General features: G+C 59.2%; 1 protein-coding gene across 3 annotated transcripts in view; it reads left to right on the top strand.

Moving 5' to 3' along the window:
• Positions 1-3,532: 3,532 nt before the first annotated feature.
• The window catches only part of PLXNA2 (plexin A2), a 128,594-nt gene continuing 119,501 nt past the window's right edge, over positions 3,533-12,625 (top strand). The window contains exon 1 of one of the 3 annotated variants that reach the window (XM_074528300.1): positions 3,533-3,628. The gene's annotated coding sequence lies outside the window, so the exon portion shown is untranslated. Of the gene's footprint in view, positions 3,629-3,720; positions 3,980-10,612; positions 10,784-12,625 lie in introns of those variants that run through there. The other 2 variants (XM_074528298.1, XM_074528299.1) reach the window with 2 other exon arrangements.

Raw genomic sequence — 12,625 nt, 5'->3', positions numbered from 1 at the left:
AGGGGACAGCAGTGCCACCCCGGGCCTGCTGCATTTGGAATCTTTGTGCTGCTGTGGACACTCCTTCATTAGGGGTCAGCAATTAACTGCTCACCCGGGGCTGGAGGGGCAGCCTGGCCCTGGGCACCCCTGGCAGGCTCCAGCAAAGCCTGTCCTGCCTTGGGACTCTCCAGTGGATGGGGTCAGCACAGCTGGATGGGGTCAGCACAGCTGGATGGGGTCAGCAGCTGGGATGGGGAATGTTTCCAAAATCCATGGATGGACGCCCAGTCCCATGGCTGGCCTGGAGAAGGTTCAGCTCCTGCTCTCAGTTCCTGCTCTCAGCCCCTGTCCCCACTCTGCTGGGTGGCCCTGGGCTCACGGGACACTCTGGGGACACTTTGGAACCCAGCTGTGCTCCAGAGTGGCACCAGAAGCCACAGGGGCTCTCAGCCTCCTCAGGTGACCTTTCCTTGGCCACTTTGCTTGGTTTGTGACCTGCTCCTGGCAGGGACATGTGCAGTCCTGGAGGGGGAAACACAAGCATGCAGCAGAATATTTATTTTAAAAGAGTTGGAACTGGTGTGCAGAGCTTGGGTCACGCTCAGGAGCCAAAGGAAGGAGAGGAGAAGGTGGCACTGTCACTCCTGGTACGGGCCAGCCTGGCCGATGTCTTCATGTTGTACCTGATTTTTTAACATCACTAAATATTGCTGGGTTCTTTCCAGGGTTATTTTTGTGCTCTCCTCTGTATGATCCCCTTTCTTTCAGCTGGTAGCTGTGGGAAGATGATTAAAAATGGCACATTGTCTGCACTTGGAATCCTGACACAGCCCCAGAACAGGCAATTGTGCTTCTGACAGTAACAAGGCACTCTGGAACTCGGGATCTGGAGACTTTCTGTTCTCCTGCCCTTGCACTTAATGAAACCAGAGTTTGTTTTAGCAAGAAAAAGCCAGAGTTAATTTCAGCTCAGCTCAAACCAGGGGATGCAGAGGCAGGAGCTGGAGTTATGGGAAAATCCGAGCAGAGGAAGGGATAAGGAGCGCTAGGAAAAGAAAAATCCTTTTCATTTCCCAAGAAGACATGATGAACAGGAGAGAGAGAAAAAAATCACTTGACAAGGCTCTTCTAAAGAGGAAGAATAGTGCAAAGTGCTGGTTAAATTCCCATTGATCCTTCACTCAGCTTCCCATATACATGTGGGTTTGACTACTTGATACTTCCTTTCACTGTCATAAGTAATAACCGAGGGGAAACAATCATTTCTAAATAACTGCCTATGATTCCTCTATTGTAGTGATTAGTGCTGAATAATTATTAGCTGCTCGGCGTTTCTGCGGGGCTGGGAGGCAGCGGGAGCTGCCTATAGACGGTGCCTATAGATGGTGCTCTTGGCCTCGCACAGCCGCTGCTCGCCGGAACCCGTGTCCGAAACCCGCCGGGAATGGGGAGAAAAGGCAAAAAAGGCAAAAAAAGGCTCTTTTCCCCATTCTGTTCCCCTGCCAGGGCTGTCTGGGAAGGGGTGGCTCTGTTTGATTGCCCTGGGAATGGCAAAGGTGGAGCAGAAGCTGATTTGGGTCCTGGATGGATGCAGAGCCCCAGGCGATGGCCAAAGCCGTTATCCCGCACTGGCAGCAGCAGCGCTGAAAGGTTCCTCATCACAGGTTCGTGACCCCACAAGGGCGGTTATCAAAGGCACAGACAAAGAGAAATTGTGATCCAGGGCTCCGAGCAGAGCCTGGGCTCTCCCCGGTGCTCCCCAGCCCAGCAGCGCTGGAATAATTAGCTGGGAACAGCCTCAGCATGCAGGAGCACGCTGACCATCAGTGAACAATAACCAGGAGGCAGGCACGGCCTGCAGAGAGGAGAGGAGGGGATGCTGAGACACCCTGCCCTGCCCTGGGAGGCTCTGCACCAGGGGCTGCATTGCTGGGGTGTGCATTTCCCCAGGATGGGGTTTGCAGTGGGGTTTGTGGGGTTTTGCAATGGGATTTGTGGGGTTTGGTTCCATTTCTGGGAACATGCAGCACAGGAGCTGCACTGGGAGCTGAGAGGGAGAGAGAAAAGCCTGCTCAGGAACCAATGCTGCCATCCTCGGAGTGCCTTCTGCTGCCTCTCCCAGGCTCAGCAGCTTGGGGACCTCTCCAGGCTGACGAAATCTCAGCTCTGGAGCTGCAGTGAGGGGACCCTTTCCATGGGGACGGGCTGTGCTGTGCAGAACCTCTGCTCCCTGAGGGCTCTGCAGGGGCTGCTGAGAGGATGGAGACCCTGCAGGGATGGGGAGAGCACTGAACCAACCAACCAACCAACCAACCAACCTGTGCCTTTCACCCTGGGCAGGGGCAGAAGGGTGGCACCTGCACACTGGGATGCAAGGCATTCCCTGCTGGACTTCCCTTTAGGGGTTCCTGAATCCTCTACAGGAGTAAAACAGCAAAACCAAGCTCAACCCTGTCCCTTTCCACCCAAAACTGCTCTTGCAGGGTTTTGCTGACGTTCACCAGGCAGGGAGATGCAGCAAGGCCACTGCTGTGGCCATGGTGACAGCAGTGAGGGTGACACAGGCTGGGCTGACACAGGACATTGGGTTGGTTTTGTCACTCGGGTTTGTTGTGGAAGAGGCCAAGGATGATGGCTCTGATTTTTCTCTCACAACTGTCCCAGTGTGTAATAGAAAAATGGTTTAAAAATTCCCGATGACAAGGGCTGGCAAGCAGCAATCCATCATGGTATTGATCCCCTCCACCAGTTGCACTGCTCGGGATCATTCCCATGGCCCTGGCTGGGTCAGGATCAGCTGCACCGTGGTGCTCCTGCCTTTGAGGAGCACAGGGTCCTGCTGTGGCACTGGCACTGCCTTTCCCTCCAGGTGTTTGACTCCAGCTGTTCCCAAACCCCTGTGGGCTGCTGCAGGTGACCAGTGGGGTGTGAGGTGTTGGGAGATGCTCCTCCCTTTGGTCCCCTGCAGCTGCCAGGTGTTTCTAAGGCAGCCGGAGAGGCCAGGTCGTGGCTCTGTGGCTGAAGCACTCAAGCCCACGGAGGGGATTCTGCTTCCCAGCAGTGAGTGCTCACAGCCACGGCCTCTGTGGTTGGGTTCTCTGGTCCCCATGCCCTCTGTGGTTGGGTTCTGGCAGCAGGAGCTGTGGCGCTCAGAGGCTTCAGGGCCATTGCAGCACATGCCCACTCTGCTGCAAGTGACCCAGCCTTGGCAGAGAACCAGGCTGGTAGCCCTTCCAGAGAGGGGAAACTGAGGAATGCACAAGCTCAGGTGCCACTCCTGCTGCCAGCCCTTCCAGAGATGGGGAAACTGAGGAATGGGGAGCTCAGGTGCCACTCTTGCTGCCAGCCCTTCCAGAGAGGGGAAACTGAGGAATGGAGCGCTCAGGTGCCGCTCCTGCCCCCAAACTGCAGCCGAGGGATGCTCAGGGGGTCAGACCCGGGCCCAGACCCAACAGCCCCGTTCCGCTCCCTGCACCCCCACCCGAGGTGGAGCTGGGACAGCTGCGGGGCAGCTGCGGGGCTCTGCGGGCACAGCTGTGCCGGGAGGGAGGCGCGGGGAGGCCGCCCGGCCGCTGCGGGGCTTTGTTCCAGCGCGGAGCCGCTCCCGGGCCCGGCTCGGCCGCGCTCTGCGGGACGGGGGGCGCAGGTGAGGAGGGCAGGGGGTGCGGAGCCCCGCGGGCGGGCACGGAAGGGTTAACCCTGCGCGGGGGCGGCGCGGGGGCGGCGCGGGGAGCGCGCCCGGGCGCGGGGCCGGCGCGGAGCGGGGAGCGCGCCCGGGCTGGGGCGGGCGGATGCGAGCGGAGCCGCGCTCGCCGCACTCGGGCAGCGGCTGCGGAGGCGATGAGAGGCCGGCGGGGCTGAGCCGAGCCGAGCCGCGCCGGGCGAGGCCGAGGGGCTGCGGGCAGCGGCGGCGCCCGGCCCCGGATTGATTTCCGCGGTGCCGGGGGCCGCCGGCATCCCCCGCCCTGAGCCGGGAGCAGCGCAGCGCCCAGGGCCGGTGAGTGGCGGCGGGTGGCGGGGGCTGCTGCCCGGAGCCGGGGTGCGGGCTCCGCGGGCATCCCACGCCCGAGGATGCGGGGACAGGCTCGGCATCGCTGTGGCCGTGCCGGGTGGCACCGGGGCTGCGGGTGGCACCGGGGCTGCGGAGCTCGGGGTGGTGCCCGTGGAGCTGCGCGGAGATGCCGGGGGTGCCTGGGGAAGGGATGGAGGAGCCCCTCGGAGCCCCTCGGTTCCCGGGAATCCATCTCCCGCTGCCTCCCCGCGCTGCTCCGCGTTCCCGTTAGACATCGCCGCCTCCCCGCTCGTTCTGCGGCCGCTCGGTACCGCTCAGTCACGGTCTGGAGCCGATGCAGCGGCAGAAACTCATCCCCATGAAAAGTTGCTGTTAGCAGGGAGGCGCTTTCTGGAAAACAGCCCTGAATCTTAGGGGAAAAGACACAAAATCCCCACGAAAACTTTCCGAAACCCGCGCGAGACCCTTTTGGGCGGCGATGAGGGGACAGGTACCGAACGCGCTTGTGCTCCCGGGGGAAACCCCAACTCCCGGGTGATGCTCCCGCTTTCCGCAGCCCCGGAGCCGCCGGGAGGGTGTCGGTGACAGCCGGGGCTGCTCTGGGCGAGCTGTCCTCGCCGCTGTGACCTCCGTTTAACCTGGCACGGTCAGGCATCCCCGGCTTTGTCTCCGTTCGCGCTGCGGCCAATAGCCGCGCGTTCCTGGAGGTGAAGCGAGTGATGTTCAATTAATCTGTGTTCTAAGGGGTATCAGAAAGTCAATAGGTTAATTTTAAGCGAGGTGAATAGTAAGTGGCAGAGGGAAAAGATGCCCTGCGCGTCTGAGAGCAGCAGCTGAGGCTCGGAGGTGAGGGAACGTGAAGTTCTCCGAGTGCCATGGTGCGAAACCACCGCTCAAAGGCTGCTCCTGCTCTTGGCTGGGCACTTGATGCTTCACTGGTGGCTCCAGAGTGCTTGGTAGACCTGGGCTGAGCTGGGGACGCGGTCCTGTCCCCCCTGCTCCGGGTGGCTTCATTGATAAACGTGGCTAAAGTGAGATGAGGTGACCTACTTACAGCTGAGGGACAGATGCCTCGCAAGAATCTGTGCCATGCTCGGAACAGATGTTTGGCTTTTTACCTTTAGCACAGAGGTGTTAGATCCTTTAGAACTCGATGGGGCTTTTTTTTGGGTCTTTATTGCTGTCCTTGTGCCATTTGTCGTCACTTTGAGGACCCTCGGAGCTCAAACGCGGCACTTTGGGGTGGTGCAGGGGAGCAGATAAAGCAGCTTTGATTCGAGGAGCTCGGCGCTCGCAGCCAGGGACGTGACCCAGCGGTGTCACTTGTGAAACGCCTTATCAGCCAAGGCAGCCATCCCTCCCAACTCTCCCAGCCACATCCCCGGCGCTGGCTGCCAGAAGATAAACTAACCCAATTTACTCCTCATTGTCTTTACGGTGGTGCTGGATGTAATTAATCGCGGGGTCCCCCCGGCTCAGCAGTCGATGGAAGCAGGTATTGATGCTGATGCTGTGCGGGACCTGCACACACCCCTCCACAGGACGGGAGCAGCCCTGGCCGAGCTGTGCCTCGTTCCCCGGTTAGCCCCGAGCCTGTTCTGTTCCCGGAGCTCAGCTGGAGGCGGGAGCGGAGCTGCGGGACCCGGGCAGGGCAGCGCCGCCGCTCCTGCCCCGCGCTCTTTAACTCTCCTCTGCAAATTGCGTTAGGATGTGACAAATTGGCCGCCGAGCAGCTAAACGGAGATGACATTTGGAGCGCCGTGCCGGGCAGAGCGGCGGAGTCTCGGGGAAATAAATGTGTGATTTGCAGGCTCTTCCCGGCAGCTCCCGTTCGGCTCCGCCACGAGGCTTTCCAGAACTTACTTAGGGAACTCCTGTTGCAGCTAAATGTGGGAGTCTCGAGCATGCCTGGGAAAGGTTGCCCAAAAGCTAGGGCAGATGTAGGTGCAGACTGTGTCTCATGCCGTGGGCAGCTGAGATGAGGAGCAGAACCGGGAGAGAAAGCAAAGCCGATATTTAGAAACTGCGTGAGTGGTGAGGAGCTGAAGGTGGGAAGCTGGGCTGGCTGCTGGTGCCAGCGTGACGCTGTGCCGGGGGTGCGGGGACACCTGTGTCACCGAGGGGTGATCCTGGGGGTGCGGGGGCGCCTGTGTCACCGAGGGGTGATCCTGGGAGTGCGGGGACACCTGTGTCACCGAGGGGTGATCCTGGGGGTGCGGGGGCGCCTGTGTCACCGAGGGGTGATCCTGGGGGTGCGGGGGCGCCTGTGTCACCGAGGGGTGATCCTGGGGGTGCAGAGATACCTGTGTCACCGAGGGGTGATCCTGGGGGTGCGGGGACACCTGTGTCACCGAGGGGTGATCCTGGGGGTGCAAGGTTATCTCTGTTCATTGATAGGTGATCCTGGGGGTGCAAAGTTATCTCTGTTCATTGATGGGTGATCCTGGGGGTGTGGGGGCGCCTGTGTCACCTAGGGGTGATCCTGGGGGTGCAAGGTTATCTCTGTTCATTGATGGGTGATCCTGGGGGTGCAGAGACATCTTGGTGCACATCCTGGGGGTGCAGGGACACCTGTGTCACCTAGGGGTGATCCTGGGGGTGCAGGGACACCTTTACTCACTAAAGGATGCTCTACTGATGGAGCAGGGGCACATTTGCTCCTAGATGGATGCTCTCCTGGGGGAGTAGGGGCACCCTTGTCACTGATGTGTGATCCTGGGGGTAAAGAGACACCTTTGTTCACTAAAGGATGCTCTCATGGGGGAGCAGGGGTTTTTATGCTCACCAAGGGATGATCCTGGGAGTACAAGGGTACCTTTGTCACTGATGGGTGATCCTGGTGGAGCAGGAGCACCTTTGCTCACTGATGGATGCTCTCCTGGTGCAGCAGGGATACCTTTGCTCACTGAGGGATGGTCCTGAGGGAGCAGAGGTCCTTTGCCCACTAAAGGATGCTCTGCTGATGGAGCAGGGGTATCTTTGCTCACCGAGGGATATCCTGAGGATGCAGGGGTATTTTTGCTCACAGAGGGATATCCTGGGGATGCAGGGATGCCTTTGCTGGTTCGTGGCTCTCGGAGAAGGGACTGCCCCACATCCCAACAGCGGCGTGCCCACCTGCCCCTCTCACCCCGCCTCTCCAGCACATCCGCGGCCGCTCGCACACGGCGCTGATCAAGCTGCTTTAATTGGCCCCTCTGCAGCCCGAACGATAAATATGTAACGGGGCAGAGTGCCCCGCTGCTGCTCCCGACTCCGAGCCTGTCATTTCTGACGGGGCAGGGCGGGCTCGCTCCCCTCGCCTCCGCCCTGCGACAGCCGCGCTCCCCCTCCTGCCTCCGGCATCCTTAAAAACAGGGGGAAAAATCCTGGAAAAAGGATGAACCTGAGCATGCAGTGCTCCTGAGACAGGCCCCTTCACATTTCTAAACACTCCTGATTATTCAGCTAATCTTTATTTCATGGGCCTGTTACAAGAAACACAAACGGGGGAGAAAGTAGAAGGCGGTGACACATTTAAAATACACAAGAAAAGTGCTGGCAGGAATATAATCGTTCTTCTTCCAGCGATATGAAATATTTATGGGCCTAAGTTGTGGCAAGACTCTCTGCCTCCCCTCCCACCTAACTCCGGGATGTTTTTCCCGGTACAACAGGAACTGGGGGCACCGCTGGTGCTGCCTGTCTGCAGGGCACCCAGCTGGCCGCGCACAGCGTCCGTCTGTCCGTCTGTCCGTCTGTCCGTGCAGGCTGCCCGGCTCAAACGGGAGCGGAGCTGTTACAGTCTGTTAACTCCAAATAATTCAGCAGCGTCCCCTCGGCGAGCCGTGCAAAGCCCCCTTTGAGGTGCCCGTGTTGCGGAGGAGCCGCTGCTCCCCCGGGGCACTCTGCTATTAATTCATTAGATCTGAGGGGGTTTTTTCTCCCGTCCCCCCTCTTTTCTCTTCGCCAAGCCCCCCCCTCTCCCTGGTAATTCAAACAGTGATGAATGGACAAAAATCCCTCAGGGGAAACATTTTTTCACTTAGTTACAAAGATTTCATGGCTAATTAGAGTAAATGTGGTTTTTAGAGTGTTAATCTCTTAACCAGCTTGGCTGGGAGGCCACCGCCACCACAGCAAAGGGGAGGGCGGGGGGACCGAGGTGTTCCCGACCCTTCGGGGCTGGGGCGGTGTCGGTGCCCCCGGAGCATCCCCGGCACCTCCTCGGGCGGTGCCAGCCCCAGGGTGGGCACAGCGGGGCCGGGGGCGCTCGGTGCGCCCGGGGAGCGGCGGCTGAAAAGCGCAGCGGGGACCGAAGGGAATCCAGGGCGGCAGCGCTGTCTGCAGCGCAAATAACCGGATTTACTGCGGGATGTGCCCGCAGGGACTCGGGCCGGGCTGCGTCCCCGCGTGTGGCTGTGCCACAGGGTGGCCCTGCCACCTCTCCTGAGTGCGGGCACACAGCGGGTCCGTGTTGCCAAAGGTGTTTTGCGGTGGAAATCCTCTCATTTTGCGGCCGTGGGAGGATTTATTATTTTCTTTATTTCTCTTTTCTCCGGTTCTCCCCACCTGGCATCCGCATCCCAGCCTGGTTTTGGCTGCACCTTCAGGGGGAAAATGGCGAAAGGGGCAGAGAGGAGCTCCCGAGGCTGCTCCCCCCGGCACCCACAGCCAGCTCGGGAATTGGGGTGGGATGTGGGCTTGAAATTCCTGCTCATCCCACTAGAGGGGATCGTCTGGATCCAGCTAAAACCGGAGCACAAGCCCAGCAAGGAGCAGAGCAGCGCCTGGTGCCGATGGGGCGCAGGGCTGGAGGGCTGAGCAGGGGCACGGGGGGATTTTGGTGCTTTTCGGGCATTCCCGGTGACCCGGGCTGGCTGTGTCCGTCTGTCCGCGCTCCGTGTCCGTGGCTCCTGCGCCCGGGTGGGGCGAGGCTGCTCCAGCAGCATTCCCGAGGAAGAACTTCCCCAAGCACACGAGTGCAACACGTGTGAGGGATGGAGCCGATGCGCTGTGTGCTCCCTGCAGGGCTGGAAATCCCGACCTGGTACCGGGATAAACCAGGGATGGGGGGCTGGGAAAGAGGAGCCCTCCCTCCTTATCAGAGAGAGCCCATCTCATGTTTCTCCCCGTAATCGCAGCTTCTGTCTGCCTGAAATCGACCTGCGAGGGGGGAGTGAAAAGCGAGATAAATGTATCCGACTATGAAAATTTAATCCTGCTTTGCCCGGGCTAAAATTGCATTCAGAGCTAGGGATAAAAGGCATCAGAGCCACGTTATAGAAAAGTCCAGATGATCTCTGAAGGCATGGGGAGGGTGAGCCTGGGAGGGCCCTGGCAGGGCTGTGCTGTGCCCTCCTTGCCTGGCACTGCCCCTGCCCTGCTCCCTGCTGGGGGCACACTCAGCTCCATCTCCCCACTTGCTGAAGGAGAAGGTTCTTCCAAGAGTTTTCCCTGTGGAAGTTCTGTCATCCAGCTAATCCCAGCTCGCTCTGTGCCGGCCAGTTCCTAAACCCTCAGTGCCCAGGGGTGACCCCACTGTGCTCCTGAATGCCTGGGCAGCTCCTGCAGGGCTCCTGCCCATTCCCAGAAGGAGCCTGGAGCCGTGCCCAGCCCCGTGTGGGCTTGGAGGCTCCTGTCCTGGCCCCTGGCTCTCTGGGGCCAGCTCCATGCTCTGTTTGCTGTGACAGCAGCTTCCCAGGAGGGAACGTCCCTCCCAGCCCTTTTCCTGCTCCAGCCCCCTTTCCCCACTTCATAAAAGTGAAAGGTGATGTCTGAGTAAATATTGCCCTGACCTCTCACCTCTGCTGCTCCCGCTGCTGCTGCTGCATCCCCAGGGGCTGTGCTGGGAGCTGGGGGCTCTGGGGGGCTCTGGGGGGCTCAGGGCTGGAACACAAGCTCCATGTCTCAGCTGGAGCTGGACAGGAAGGGCAGGGTCCAGCCTGGCTGCCCCGAGCACGGTCAGTGGCTGCTGGGTCAGTGTGAGCTCTGCCCGTGAGTGTGACAGCCACCAGCACTGCCCATCCCCGTGTCACAGCCCTGCCAGAGCCTGGGGGGAGCAGGGAGGAGTCTCTATGGGAAACCACAGCAGGAACAATCCCTGTGAGCAGGAGAGGGGGCACAGGCAGGGAGAGCTGAGTGTGGGTGCAGCCCCTGCCCCTCTGTGTGACCTGGCAGGGCTGGACCAGCATCTCCCACCTGCCCTGGGCTGGAATCATGTGTGTGGATCAGCTGTGGCAATGCTGGGGGTGTTTGTGACAAATCCAATCCCATTTTCCTGCTGAAGGGATGGATGGGAGAGCGAGTGACCGTCCTTGGCGAGGCCGTTCCTGCTGGTACAGCACAGGCTGGAGCAAACTGCTCATTTTCCTCCAAACTGCTCATTGTCATTGTCCCGCAGCCCCTGTGTGGCTGTGGCACAGGGTTTGCACCCCAGCAGTTTAACCCCCGCCGTGCCAGGCTCTGGAGCCCCGTTTCCCTGCCTGGGGAGGATCAGGAGGACAGGAAAGCCGCGGGCAGCGCCGGCTGTGCCGGAGGAAGCGCGGCCACCGCGGCCCCGTCACTCCCTGACTCAGCCTGCAAGGAGTTCCTCCTGTCATTTCCAGCCTGGGAACAGATTCCTGCTGGAGACTGATGGGCAGTTCTTGCTCTGCCATCAGCCAGAGCCTGCAGTGATCCCCGGTGTGCCGGCCCTGCTGGAGGGCACTGGGCACCCAGTGAGGGAAGGACACGAATCTGGAGGCGCTTTCCAGCTGTTCCTGAGTCTCCCTGCTTTGCTTTGTTCACCTGGGAATGAGCGTCCAAAAAGTGAGTCTGTGCTTTTGAGGTTAATGCCTGGACGGCACTCAAAGGAGGCTTTGAGCTGTTTGGATTTGCGTGGTGGTTTCTGGGCTCTGGGGTTTGCCTTGGCAGGGTTTCCTTCGAGCCCAAAGTGGCCATTTCCCCTCAGGATGGGAGGCTGGGATGCTGGGAATTGGCACTTGGGAAGCTGTGGTGACTGTGAGTGTGTTGGTGGCAGGGTTCAACCCGCAGGTGATGGCTCTGAAATTGGCATTTTCCCAGTTTTTGGGGAACATTTACCCACAGCAGAGCCCAGGGGCTGGGTGCTTGCCCAGGTAGCCCAGTGTGAGCGGTTCACGTGTGGGCAGCTCGTGTGAGGAGCTTTGTTCCCCGTGGCTGGGCAGATTTATTGGTGTCAGAGCAGAGGAGCAGGGAGCTGGCTGAGGAACAGGGATGTTACAGTTCAACTCCATAAAACACGCCGGCTGTCTGCTCTGCTCACTCATCTGCCAAGTCCCCAAAAAGTCGCAGTGACAGGAGCAGAGGATGGAGCTCTGCCCTCATGATCATATTTCCTGTCTCTGCTGGCTTATGTCACAGCCTGGAATGTTATTTGAACAACAACAAAAAAAATAGCCTGCGAATTTCCTTTTGATTTTTAATGGAAGTGTGAAGAGGTGGGGAGGAAAAGGGAGCGTGCCCGGAGCTTTCCTAAGTGCTTTGGTTATTCTTGTGCTGCAAATATGACATTTCACAGCTCTGAAATCTGCTCTGAAGTCAAAACAGAAAACTGTGCAATGGTCTGGGTTGGAAAGGACCTCAAAGGTCCCTTCCCTGGGGTGTCCAAGGCCAGGTTGGATGGGGCTTGGAGTAACCTGGGACAGTGGAAGGGATGGGAACTGGATGGGATTTCAGGTCCCTTCCAACCCAAACCATTCTGTAATTCCATGATAAACCCAGAGTAAGCAAACTGGCAGTGAGAGCTTTTCAAAGCCCACCTTGGGATGAGGAATCTTGTGTTTGCCTTAAACCTCCCAAAACCCCTGACTTTGTCATCTGCCCCTCTGGATTTCCAAGTGCATTGAACACCAGAGGCATCATCCCTTGTGGGGCTGGAGCTGGGATGGCAATGAGCAATGAGCTGGGCTGGGAGGTGCTGTGGCAGAGCGAGGGGCACGGCAGCTTCTCTCTGTCCCTCTGAGAGATTTCCTTGCAGCTCTCGAGGAGTTAATCCCAGCCCTCTCCTGGAGTGCTCGGCTCCGCTGGCAGCTGAGGAGCCTCCTGGAGCAGGAATTGTGCTCAGAGGCTGCTCAGTGGTGACAGGTCCAGACTGCCTTTAAAAATCTCACAGCAACCGAGGAGCTGGGGCCAAACTCGCTGGGCTCGGGGGGAGACAGAGACAGCAGCTCCTGGCGTGTCCCCGGGCCACAATGAGGTGCTGCTGCAAGGGCTTGTGTAACTCTGCTTTTCAGGGCAGGAACTGTGTGCCAGGGACAAGCTCTGTGTGACAGGGACAAGCTCTGTGTGGCAGGGACAAGCTCTGTGTGGCAGGGACAAGTTCTGTGTGGCAGGGACAAGTCGGTCCCGCTGGATGAATTCCCTGGGCCGAGGTTGGGCTCAGCTCAGCCGTGCCAGAACAAACTCCCAGGGAGAAAACAACAGCACAGGCTCTTGTGAGGACTTCCAAGGGGGTTGTGTAACTTGGTTAAAAACCAAAATAAAAGGATAAGGATTGGCCCAGCCCAGGGTGCTGGGTCACGGGGAGGTTTGGGCTCAGGAGGGACAGGCTGGGGGGAATTGCAGGGACCTTGCAGAAGGGGATTTCACTTCTAAAGTGTTGGATTTTAACCATCCACTGCCTCACGGGCT

This window comes from Zonotrichia albicollis, chromosome 28 (assembly GCF_047830755.1).
Source record: "Zonotrichia albicollis isolate bZonAlb1 chromosome 28, bZonAlb1.hap1, whole genome shotgun sequence".
In the NCBI taxonomy this organism is placed as follows: domain Eukaryota; kingdom Metazoa; phylum Chordata; class Aves; order Passeriformes; family Passerellidae; genus Zonotrichia; species Zonotrichia albicollis.
Note: the sequence above shows the minus strand (reverse complement) of the source record. Positions and strands in the feature narration are given on the sequence as shown.